The sequence below is a fragment of the Poecilia reticulata genome, chromosome 10 (genome assembly GCF_904066995.2).
Source record: "Poecilia reticulata chromosome 10, P_reticulata-male-v2, whole genome shotgun sequence".
NCBI classification, from domain to species: domain Eukaryota; kingdom Metazoa; phylum Chordata; class Actinopteri; order Cyprinodontiformes; family Poeciliidae; genus Poecilia; species Poecilia reticulata.
In genome coordinates this window covers 1,644,018-1,656,875 of record NC_088839.1, presented here as the reverse complement: position 1 = coordinate 1,656,875, position 12,858 = coordinate 1,644,018, and the positions used below count along the sequence as shown (strand labels likewise).

Genomic DNA, 12,858 nt, shown 5'->3' with positions numbered 1-12,858 from the left:
TCACAGAAGTTTGATTTACTTGGAGTTATATTGTGTTGTTTAAGTGTTCCCTTTATTTTTTTGAGGAGTGTATATATATATATATATATAAAAAAAATAAAAAATTCCCTTCTCTCCCTCCGCGGGTGGTCTGTTTCATCCTCTGAGCTCGGGTCCTCTACCAGAGGCCTGGGAGCTTGACGGTTCTCCTCCAGTATCTTGGCTGTGCCTAGAACTGCACATTTCTGGACTGAGATGTCTGATGTTGTTCCTGGGATCTGTTTGAGCCACTGCTCCAGTTTGGGGGTGACTGCCCCGAGGGCCCCGATGACCACAGGCACCACTGTGGTCTTCACCTTCCAGGTCTTTTCCAGTTCCTCCCTGAGGCCCTGGTATTTCTCCAATTTCTCATGCTCCTTTTTCCTGATGTTGTAATCACTTGGTATTGCTACATCCACCACAACGGCTTTCCTCTGTTCTTTATCCACCACCACAATGTCCGGTTGGTTCGCCATCACCATCTTGTCTGTCTGGATCTGGAAGTTCCACAGGATCTTAGCTCGGTCATTCTCCACCACTTTTGGGGGTGTTCCCCACTTTGATCTCGGGGCTTCCAGTCGATATTCTGCACAGATGTTCCTGTACACTATGCCCGCCACTTGGTTATGTCGTTCCATGTACGCTTTTCCTAATATGAAAAGAAAATGTATAAAACTTTATATAAGTCCATGTGATGACATAAATAAATAGATTTATATCAGGCGCGATACCAGCCTCCTTTATACACAGCAAATTCAAAAGTGTTAAATGTTTTAGTGTTAGTAGACTTTGTGCAAAAGCAGAGTTAATTTTACTCTAATAGAGTCACATTCTGTTCATGTAACTCTGGGGTGTATATTATTAGTAGTTAAAATCCAGTGTTAAAACAAAGTGTTTCCGTATCAAATCTAGAGCTGTTAAAATAGAATCAATAACTCTTTACTTCTGAACTCTGAACTCCACCAGCGGCTCTAACACTGAAGGAGTTAATTCACTGACTCCGCCCAGAATCACAGATTCCCACCAAAGCGACAGAAGCCAAGTCATTTCAGGACTATTTACTTTCCACATGTCTGAGTTATTTACTGCACTTGGTAAGTCATTTTTTTCTGAGATGGTTTATAACTATTATTTTGAGTTGAGCTCAACCTGTATGCCTATATGTTCGCCACACGGCTCGGTGTTAGCATATTTAGCTTAGCATGCCGAATGTTAGCAGAGTATAAATGTTGGATAAAATCAAGCCGGTGAACATTTAATCAAATTATTGGTTAACTTGAACAGATCCGTAATAATCTGGAGTATGTTTTTTTATGATGTTGAACGTTTACATGAATATTGGTCAGATTTATCAACCTTTCTGATCGATTTTTTTTCCTTTAAAAAATTGTTAAGAGCATTATTCCCGTTGTTGTGTCTTCTTATATACGTTTTGCAGCATGTTTTAATCCTTTTATTGCCTTTTTGTATATATTAGAACCAGTCTGGTTGAGGATGAATCACCAGTCGTCAGCCTAACCTCTCCCTCCTGATCCCTCCATGGATTCTTGGAAGATTCAAGCTCCAAAAATGATTATAAGTGTTAATATCTCTGAAACGCTACATTTCTGTAATGGAGGCTTGTTGGTAGAGTTGTAGTAATAATATATTCCTTCGTTCCATTCCTCATTGTTATGTTTTTTGTTCGTTATGATCCAGAGACTGACACTGACTGTCCTACTCAGAGACTGAAGACTGTCTGATGCAGTAGAGGAGCATGTTGGTGTCTCTGACCAAACGTCATGAACAGAACAACAACCTGAAGACAATCTGTTAGTGAGTGGACATCTCTCTGGTGGAGTCAGAGAGGAACTGTCTCTTATCAACAGAAACAGAAACTGGATAAGAAATGATGGATCTGAATATCAAGTTGGTCTGTTATGTACTGTACATATCTGGTAATCTACCTGTTAAAAGAAAATGTACTCTATCATATTACATGAACTGCATGCATTGATACAGGCTTTACTTTCTCCACCTTGTACTTTGAACAATTTCATGCATATTGTATTGAAGAGAAATGTATTATGAATACTGAAGTTTGTATTGCACTGCTGATGTCAGACCTTTTAATAAGCAATATGTTAATGAAAGCGACATGTGAAACATGAACATTATTCCACATTGTAATATGTTTTGTAATTATGGTGCATGTTTTGAAATAAATGTATTTGAGAAAATCATTGCCTTTTTATTAAATGTTTATTTTCCCAAAAAAATTTAAAAGTTCAAAATAATAAAATACCTATTTAATATTAATTACAAATAACTCTTATAAAGTAAAAAAAATACTCTGTGAGAGTTAATATTAAGATCTAACACTGAATTAGTGATAGTGTTAAATGATTAACTCCAGCAGATTTGATATCTGACACTTTATAAGAGTTAAGGTACCAACTCTCCAAAAAGAGTTAAATTAACACTTTCTGGTGTGGACCCATATAGACACTTTAAAAGTGTTGAAATCAAATCTGACAGAGTTAATCTGGGCCTCCTGGATTTGCTGTGTACTTGTACTCATAACAACAAGCTGAAATTCTTCTCCTGGATGTTTCAGTTATGCTGCGCTGTGGTGCAACTCAAAGGCTAAAGCACATTTCATACTTGGTGGTTGTAAAACACCAATAAGTTATTTACTGATCCGCCGCAAAAAGAAAGAAAAAAACGAAGAGGGGCCAACAATGTTCGTAGTTTGGAGCAGAGGTTGGGTTGGAGTTTTTTTCATTGTCTGTCAAAGAAAACAATCATTTTATTTCCAATTTGTAGTCATCCAACGAAAGATTTAGTATTTCTCTGCGACAACGTTTTTGAAATCAAGTAACATTTCACGAAATGACGTGATTAGAAGACACAGAACTCTGATCGTTTCCTGATACCGCATCACTTCCCTCAGCGGGAGAAAAACCAGCAGAAGCGGATCAGCTGCTGGACGCTCCAAAGCCTCTGGTCCGTTAAAGCGTTCAGATCAGAGATGATTCTCTGACTGATATTGTTCTTAGTATGATTAATAATGAGCTCCACGATGTTCTCTGTGCGTAAAGTTGAAACTGTCTGCGCACCAAGTGGTCAGCTGTGCTTGATCACAGTCTGGACAGAAACCAGCAAACTGCTCTCTGTTCTTATCAAGACGAGGCTGAGGAGGGAATCTGACATATTAACTCGGTTAAGTTTTTAGTGGTTTTGTTTTTAAAACACCATTAACGTAAGCAGTGTAACTATATATTGTATATTTGACATTTGTCATCTCATGTGTGATTAATTGGAGTAACGGTGGAGCATTTATGCACATTTATTGCCCAGCGCACTGCGATTGTTTCCGTCTAACGAATCTGCACTTTAATTTTTTTCCTTCCTCAACAGTCAGCTGCTACTCCTCTATTTAAACTACAATAAGTAGATCAACACAACTTGATCACACATTCTCTTTAGTTTTTCTCTGTGTGCTCCAAACTCACTAAATGTAAACTCATGAGAAGCCCGAACCACCATCAGGCAAATAATTCTGGTCCGACCAGAACTACTTTTACCTGTCAAGTTACCTGCCAAAAGATACTAACATGGAATATTTAGCCGCATTTTTATGCGGTTTAGTTAATATTCAAATAATTGAACCCAGATCCCATCACACATAAGCAGATAAATGCATTTAACTTTTTCCCCGTAGTGGAACAAACCACTGACTGTGGCTCCAATTAACTTATAACAGATGAAATTAAGCAACTCCACTTAAATTACCAGCACTTCACCTGCTGGTCTGAATGCACAGCTTCACAAATTCTTCCTGGTCGCATCTGCAGAGAAACCTGCGCTGGTCCCTCGACAGTTGGATCTGTCTGAACCAAACCAAACAACTGAACGCTGCGAGATTTTTTTCCCTTTTTTAAAAAAAAAAATGAAATAAGCACAACATGCCTGCACCCATCGCTCTGCTTCTGGGTGCAGGAGGGTAACGTCTTCACCTCCATTTAACTGCAGGGCTAGTTAAGTTTAATTCTTCGCAGCGGCGGAGCCGCGTCCACATTGTTTGTGCAGTGCACTGTGCATGGATGTAATTAACTTCTGCACCTTTATTTATTTCCTCAAAATAAACTGCTGGCTCCTCTGTTTAGACCAGTGGTTTCCAAACTATTTCTGGGCACCCCCTCTGGCTTACAAATAGCTGTCTGGTTGGGGGGTGGATTCTTAGAGACTCCCTGTTCTACTCAGCCCCGGCTCCAGATGAATAAGGGGGGGTCGGAGGGGTAAACTTTTTTGGGGGCAAGATAAATCGTAGCTGAACATAGACAACAACACCAGTAGCCTACAAGCTACTTAAGTTTAAGGGGCTGTATTGATATTAGCTAGTCATCTTTTAGCTAACTTTACCTTCATCCAACAGCTTTACTAATCTCAGTCAGTTAGTTTGGGGGAAAAACTGTGAGAAGTTCTTTGCCTTTTGCTGGTTTGCTACCATGATTCTAACACACCTGAATAGCTCCACACAGCAGCAGCAGGTCTTCTTCACTGCCACACAGCTGTAAACCCAGCGTCGTAGCGCTCATGTTGCGTTTAAAGGCGGCTTGGAAAAACATGTTAACAACGGATTAAACAGTTTTAACTGCTGATTAAAGTGACAGAGGACACAGATATGGGAAGTGTGGAAGCCCCTACTGTATCAAACTGACTGAGGAATAACAGAGAGTTGGCCATTCTAAGGTAAAAACAATCAGTTTGGTTATTATAAAAAAATAAAAAATAAAAAAATTCCCTTCTCACCCTCCGCGGGTGGTCTATTTCATCCTCTGAGCTCGGGTCCTCTACCAGGGGCCTGGGAGCTTGACGGTTCTCCTCCAGTATCTTGGCTGTGCCTAGAACTGTACATTTCTGGACTGAGATGTCTGATGTTGTTCCTGGGATCTGTTTGAGCCACTGCTCCAGTTTGGGGGTGACTGCCCCGAGGGCCCCGATGACCACAGGCACCACTGTGGTCTTCACCTTCCAGGTCTTTTCCAGTTCCTCCCTGAGGCCCTGGTATTTCTCCAATTTCTCATGCTCCTTTTTCCTGATGTTGTAGTCACTTGGTATTGCTACATCCACCACAACGGCTTTCCTCTGTTCTTTATCCACCACCACAATGTCCGGTTGGTTCGCCATTACCATCTTGTCTGTCTGGATCTGGAAGTTCCACAGGATCTTAGCTCAGTCATTCTCCACCACTTTTGGGGGTGTTCCCCACTTTGATCTCGGGGCTTCCAGTCGATATTCTGCACAGATGTTCCTGTACACTATGCCCGCCACTTGGTTATATCGTTCCATGTACGGTTTCCCTGCCAGCATCTTGCACCCTGCTATTATGTGCTGGACTGTCTCAGGGGCCTCCTTGCACAACCTACACCTTGGGTCTTTTCTGGTGTGGTAGATCTGAGCCTCTATTGCTCTGGTATTTAGGGCCTGTTCCTGGGCGGCCAGGATGAGAGCCTCTGTGCTGTCCTTGAGTCCAGCTTTCTCCAGCCATTGGTAGGTTTTCCTGACATCAGCCACTTCAGTTATTTGTCTGTGGTACATCCCATGTAGGGGCTTGTCCTCCCATGACGGTACTTCCAGCACCTTGTCTTCTGTTCCCCATTGCCTGAGACATTCGCTGAGCACATCGTCCGTTGAGGCTTTATCCTTGATGTATTTATGGATCTTGGATGTTTCATCCTGGACAGTGGCTCTCACACTCACTAGTCCTCTGCCTCCTTCCTTACGGCTCGTGTACAGTCTCAGGGTGCTGGATTTGGGGTGGAACCCTCCATGCATGGTTAGTAGCTTCCTAGTCTTAACATCCGTGGCCTTCATCTCTTCCATTGGCCAGCTAATTATTCCGGCAGGGTATCTGATTACTGGTAAGGCATAGCTGTTTATTGCACGGATCTTGTTCTTGCCATTGAGCTGGCTTCTCAGGACTTGCCTTATTCGTTGGAGGTATTTGGCTGTGGCTCCTTTCCTTGTGACCTCATCAAGGTTGCCATTTGCTTGTGGTATTCCCAGGTACTTGTAGCTGTGCTCTATGTCTGCTATTGTTCCTTCTGGGAGTGAGACCCCTTCTGTGTGGGCAACCTTCCCTCTATTTGTAACCATCCGACCACACTTCTCTAGTCCGAATGACATCCCAATGTCAGTGCTGTAGATCCTGGTGGTGTGGATCAGTGAGTCGATGTCTCGCTCGCTCTTGGTCATGTCATCCATGTAGAGGAGGTGACTGATCGTGTCCCCATTCTTGAGTCGGTATCCGTAGCCAGTCTTGTTGATGATTTGGCTGAGAGGGTTCAGGCCTATGCAGAACAGCAGTGGGGACAGAACATCTCCTTGGTATATGCCACATTTGATGGACACTTGTGCAAGTGGTTTGCAGTTGGCTTCAAGGGTGGTTTTCCACAGCCCCATCGAGTTTGCAATGAAGACTCTTAGAGTCCTATTGATGTTGTACATCTCTAAGCATTCAATGATCCAAGTGTGTGGCATTGAGTCATAGGCTTTCTTGTAATCAATCCAAGCGGTACACAGGTTGGTGTGTCGGGTTTTGCAGTCTCGGGCGACTGTGTGGTCTACAAGGAGTTGGTGTTTGGCTCCTCTGCTATTTATGTCTATGCCCTTCTGTGCCTTGCTCAGGTATTTATCCATGTGCCCGCTTATCTTAGCTGCTATGATGCCTGACATGAGCTTCCATGTTGTAGAGAGACAGGTTATTGGCCGATGGTTGGATGGGACTGAACCCTTCGAGGGTTCCTTCTGTATCAGGATTGTGCGCCCTTCAGTTAACCATTCAGGGTGAGTCTGCACTGCCCTCCAGGGTGAGGAGGGCAGTGAGTTTCTTAAGCCAGTAGGCATGGATCATGTCAGGTCCTGGTGCTGTCCAGTTTTTCATACCCGAGACTCTGTCTTGGACATCTGCCACAGTGATGGTTACCGGGGCTTGTTCCAGGAGGTTGCTGTGGTCCTCTCGTAGAGAGGTTAGCAACTGTGCATTGCTGTTGTGGGACGCCTCCCTTTCCCATATGCCTTTCCAGTATTGTTCAGTCTCCAGCCTGGGTGTTATTACCCTGCCATTGAGAGTACACTTTAGCGAAGAGCCGGTTAATCCTCCTGGCTTCAGGTATGGGCATCTTGCTGTATTTCTTGGGTACTGATCTTTTCATTGCACCCCTTTCATTGCGCTTCCCTCCTTTTCCATGGTGGGTATTGGGTCTCATGGTTGCTCTTATAACCAAGCCATCACTCAGGTCAGTTGCTGCCTCGTTCAGCTCAGATGTTCATTACTGGGGCTACATACCCAGTCTCTGGGCGGGGAGTTGTAGTTGACTACAACTCCCTTCTGACCTGGCATCCTGGCTCCTTCCCCTTGCCGTAGCACTTATGTCGTACCTCGTCAATCTCAAGTTGTGACAGCAGTTGCCGTTTGTTGACTGGGGATGTCGAGCTAACCATTCCTCCCACAGTCTTTGCATGTAGCCCCTCTGAATAGGATTACTTGAGTAGTAGCATTCCAACAGATCCATGTATTCAGCTCTCGCAAATTTCCGTCTTGTTCCAGTAGCCCATTTTTCATCAGGGTGCTCTGGTTCCCCAGCACCTGACGCAGTTTGGCCGGGCGACGTCTGAGCCGGCATGTTGTGCTTATTTGTGTCTCTCATGGTATGAGGTAGGCTATATAGCTCCACACTGACAGCTCAATGTCACCGTTGTAATTTTTTGCCCCAGCCCCCAGCCTGGCCTCGAGCCCGGGTCTTCCGGGTGGAAGACTGGTGACTTACCTATTGAGCTATACAGTCAGCTTATATATATATATATATATATATATATATATATATATATATATATATATATATATATATATATATATATATATATATATATATATATATATATATATATATATATATATATAAAAAATTTTAAATGCGCACACACATTTTAAATTTTGCCCCTCAGAGGTTGTCCGGGTCCCCCCTTACTTTAAAAGTCTAGCTCTGCCACTGCAGACTGGCACCCGCCAAGGACCCTACATGGATGTCTTCTTAAATTGTAAACCCTGACTACATAATGTTGAAATAAAATTGACAGTGGTGGGAAGTAACAAAGTACAAGTACTTCGTTACTGTATTTAAGTAAAATTTTCGTGTATCTGTACTTTACTCAAGTAGATTTAATAATGGATACTTTCTACTTTTACTCCACTACATTTTACAGTATCTGTACTTTCTACTTCACTACATTTCTACAAAAGTGTAGTGTTACTCGTTACATCCAAGTCTCATTGCTCTTTTTTTTCAGTTAAAATGTGAAGTTCAGGGACATAGACGCTGTAAAATCCAAGCAGTAACGTGACTTAGTGTCTGTTGTCACCCATCGGCTCCACCTTTACTCTCACGCGGAGCTCCAGACATGCGCAGTGGTTTCCTCTGAGCGGGAGAAGATGTCCGTCTAATTGTCAGTAATATAATAGCTGCATAAATCATACGATATGGTGACATGTAAAATCAGCAGCGTTTCGCTTTCACAGATGGTGGGACTTGTCCAACTTTTAGCGTCAATTGAAGGAAAGCTTAAAGAAAGGTAAGATCTGTGGACGTGATGCTAGCAAAGCTAGCTGTATTGACTGAAACACATGTTGCATCTGTGATGAAAAAAAGTTGTCACTCATGCGCTGAATTATTGTGTGGAGGTGTTGACTGAGGGGTCGCATTTATGGGACAACACTGTGACCAAAGTGCAATATAGTGATATGACATTCAGGAACGATCCGATTCTTCCGGACAAATCTTTACTAAGGTTGATAGGACTGAAGCCTCACTGAGAGCCGTTCTGTGTTCTTGTAATGCTCTGCGTGGACTGCAGAAGCTATTATTATTTTATTTCATTAAAAAATATATATATATAAAATTGGCCAATAAATAACACAAGAACATAAGAACGCAGAGCATGCTCATTGTAATTTGTTTTTGTCACCTGTCATGGTGGCAGATGTTGCAGCAGGAGGGAGGATGAGAACAGTCACCTCCTTCTGCTTGGTTACTTCTTGTTACGCCTTGGACAGTGTTCATAGTTTAGCGTTGTTTACCGTTAATTGCTATGTTTAATGGTGCAGACAATTGTGGTTTCTGACATGGGGAGTATGGGCAACCGCCCAGCGCGTTATTTTTTTTTAGGGATGACAACCCTGCTTGTAACAACCTGGGTTGTTATTCTTCTGTACCTAATTAATTTATTATTGACTTTTGCTCAGTTAAATTTCTTACGTAAACATTGCGAATGGTAATTTTATTATAACTGATTATGTTGTTTTTCAGGTCTCATGTCTTTTGTTCCTCCTATAATTGATGGAGATATATAGAAATTATTTATAATGTATAAAGGTATTGTTTGTCATTTATTTAGCTCTACATACGTAAGAAAATGAAGAAAAAAAAGTTGTTTTATAAGATCATTTATCTTTTACGGTGCCAGTAATGCCGAAAGTAATAGTAAATAATAAATACTTTGTGGTTTTCTGATTTAGTAATGTAATTAGATTAGTTGTGTTACCACCCCCACGCCACTAGAGGCAGTAGCAGGCCCGAAAAGATGCGACTAAGGAGCAGATTTAGAAGTATATCAAAAGCTACAGAATTTGCTAAAAACTGTGAGCTGTGCTGAAGTAAATAAAAGAGAGAAGTTCAAATACATTGTGAGAGTGAAACTCCGTCCTAAAGGTGAAAATATATCACAGATTTCGAAAGAAAATACAAGCGGAAATAGCGCCCCCTTCACTTCCCGAGTGCAATGGTCCCATTTCCAAATAAGGTATGAGACTGACAGTGGTCCGTCCCGCCTCTTCCTGTTTGCTGCAGCGAGGTGGGCTTGTTGTTCTGCGCTGCTGTGGGTAAGTCAGAGAAAAGTTCGCTGCTGCGATATATGTTTTCTCAACGGATGTTGTTGTTTATGTTGAGGTCTTTACCATATGTTATTTATTGTTGTTTGTTAGTGTGTTATTTTGCAGTTTTGACCATCATTGTGGGTTTTTATAACCAGTGTTATTATCATTTTCTTTTTTAAATTTTGGCGCGAACAACCGGTGCTAATCCAGCACACTCCGGTTGAACATTGTTTTTATTTTCACATTTAGGCTGGAGTGCAGGGAGAGAGAGTTGAAGAGGAGGTTGATTTGTTTTTACTCTTCTCCCCCAGGTATGTGTTTTTATTTTAAGTTATACTTTTTATCTCTGTTTATTTAACTCTGTCCCACTGTATTGTGTTATTGTGGCCACCAGGTGGCGTTTTTCTCCTCCTCTTTTTAGTTTATTTTTTTTGTTGTTGTTGACTTTTGTTGAATCTGAGAAAAAAATGTTAGTACTCAGCCTTGTTCTGCGCTGCTGTGGGCTGGAGTCAGGGAGAGAGAGTTGAAGAGGAGGTTCATTTGTTTTTACTCTTCTCCCCCAGAATAAAAGATTTCATTGAAACCTGGCTGAATGACTTCTAGAGACTCATTGATACCACCCGTTACACTGATTATAGCAGGTCCACTGTTAACAAAATATTGGCTTTTTCTTCCATATGATTTACCAAAAGTTCACCAGTGTTATTTTGGTAGCTGTTTACATTATACCCTCATTAAACCCTGTTGCTGATAGTGCATGTGATTCCAGCAGTTACACTGGTGCTAAGAAACAGTTCTTTTGTGGCGATATCTGTTAATTTACCAATGTTTCACTGGTTTGTAAGCTTCTCCACCTGAGAAAACAAAACATTTGATTTGTTTTACACATATATCAAGGATTCATTAGTGTAAATGACATCACAACCTTGTTCTTCTCTGCTCAGAATATAAACCCCTCGTTCAGAGACTATCTGTAAAGAAAAAGGACTTTTAGGAAATTGTCACAGGAAGAAAAAAAAAGCCCTACAGGGTTTCTTTTGAGTTTACAGATTGGACTACTCTCTGCAAGCCACATGGAGATGACATCAGTTCCATGACAGAGTGTGAGACCTCCTGCATAAACTCCTGTGTGAACAGCACCATCCCCACCAGAACAGTGAGATGCTTCCTGAATAACAAACCCTGGATCACCGGTGAACTAAAGAAACTATTAAACATGAAAAAAAGAGCCTGTAGGGAATGAGATACAGAAGCAGCTCAAAGTCAAGATTAGAGACAGCAAGGAGAAGAACAGGAAGAAGCTTGAGAGCAAGCTTTTATAATAATAAAAATGTATAATAATACATTTTTATTATTATAAAACACAGCAAACTAATGGAGGAAGAGGGGCTCACTGGGTTAACTTAGGGAATCTCATCTGTCCGTATATCAATCAACTACAAGCCTCTTTGTTCTGTCACAATTGTCGATTTATAAAATTTTTATTATGCTCCAAACTTTGCGAGGACTGACCACCCCGCTCACCCGCTTCCTCACACACAGAGCCAGCAGCCAGTCACCTTCCCATTCATACTTGATGACGTCACGCCCACATCGACACGCCCACCACCAGGTGTCAAAGCCGCTGCTCCTGTCATATCATTAATTACTTATTTCAGTGTTTCCCAACCCTGTTCCTCGAGGCACTGCCCTGCATGTTTTAGGTGTTACATTGCTTTAGCACAGGTGATTTCAATTGACAAGTGTTTGCTAAACTGCAATCAGCTGAATCAGGCATATTAAAGCAGAGAAATATCTAAACATGCAGGGCGGTGTGCCTCGAGGACCAGGGTTGGGAAACACTGACTTATTACATTCATATGGCTCTTACAGAGCCTCAGTGAAAACGTGTTTATTATTACACTGCTCAAAAAAATAAAGGGAACACTTAAACAACACAATATAACTCCAAGTAAATCAAACTTCTGTGAAATCAAACTGTCCACTTAGGAAGCAACACTGATTGACCACAGGGACCCTCGTCGGGTCAATCAGTGTTGCTCCTAAGTGGACAGTTTGATTTCACAGAAGTTTGATTTACTTGGAGTTATATTGTGTTGTTTAAGTGTTCCCTTTATTTTTTTGAGCAGTATATTAACTCTGGTGCAAAAAACTGACTGAAAATTGATTTATTTACTGCATGTTTATGTCTATTAAGGTTAAGATGGAACGGTGCTGAAAGCAGCCATTTAAACCATCCAGATGAACAACAGAGATACAATCAGATGACTGATTACACCACAATAATAACTCAATAGTCCATGGAAAAACCTTACATAAGCTTGTATTAAAGCAGAAAGTACGGCGGCCACCGTAAGAAAGGCTTTACAGTATTCAATTAGGCCGCATGAACTGATCAGTAGATTATTGCGAGGGAACGCAACAGAAAAAAAAAATCCCCATGTCCCCTGGAGGGCTCTGTAACTATCTACAAAAACTCTTTGAATAATTTGAATTAATGCACTACAACTATTTTCCTTTGTCCTTTTTAAAGCATTTTTGTATCTAATTTTAATGGACTAGTCAAAACTAAAAACTAGATATCTTGAAATTACTTTATGACTAGTAATAATTTAATTATACAGTCAGTACTTTACTGTAAATATCTTGAATTGACGACTCCACACAACTCAGTGGTAAATCTGATGACATTTCCAGTAGTCAGAATGTAATCCGAGATATCTCAAATAGGTATTTTGTCTGGTCAAAATATAATGAAATATTTTAATTTACTAATACGTCTAGTCATAAACCATTTTCCGATATCTGGAATGTAATTGCGGTGAAACCGATTTTATATTAAAACTGCCTGCCAAAGTAGCTAGACAAGTACTCACAATATGGCGGCATCGTTGACGTACTGTTATAATATCCTCATACTTCTC

General features: G+C 41.2%; 2 long non-coding RNA genes across 3 annotated transcripts in view; one reads left to right on the top strand and one right to left on the bottom strand.

Moving 5' to 3' along the window:
• Positions 1 to 12,858, bottom strand: part of LOC145553040 (uncharacterized) — a 462,758-nt gene that overhangs the window by 411,766 nt on the left and 38,134 nt on the right. The gene's annotated exons all lie outside the window — the stretch shown is intronic.
• LOC145553041 (uncharacterized) lies at positions 9,290 to 11,837 on the top strand. Of its 2 annotated transcripts, XR_014089220.1 has the most exons (4): positions 9,898 to 9,940; positions 10,184 to 10,245; positions 10,984 to 11,090; positions 11,477 to 11,837. It is a non-coding gene; the product is annotated as an uncharacterized LOC145553041 (long non-coding RNA). The 2 variants fall into 2 exon arrangements; XR_014089221.1 differs by lacking the exon at positions 10,984 to 11,090 and having other exon boundaries at positions 9,290 to 9,940.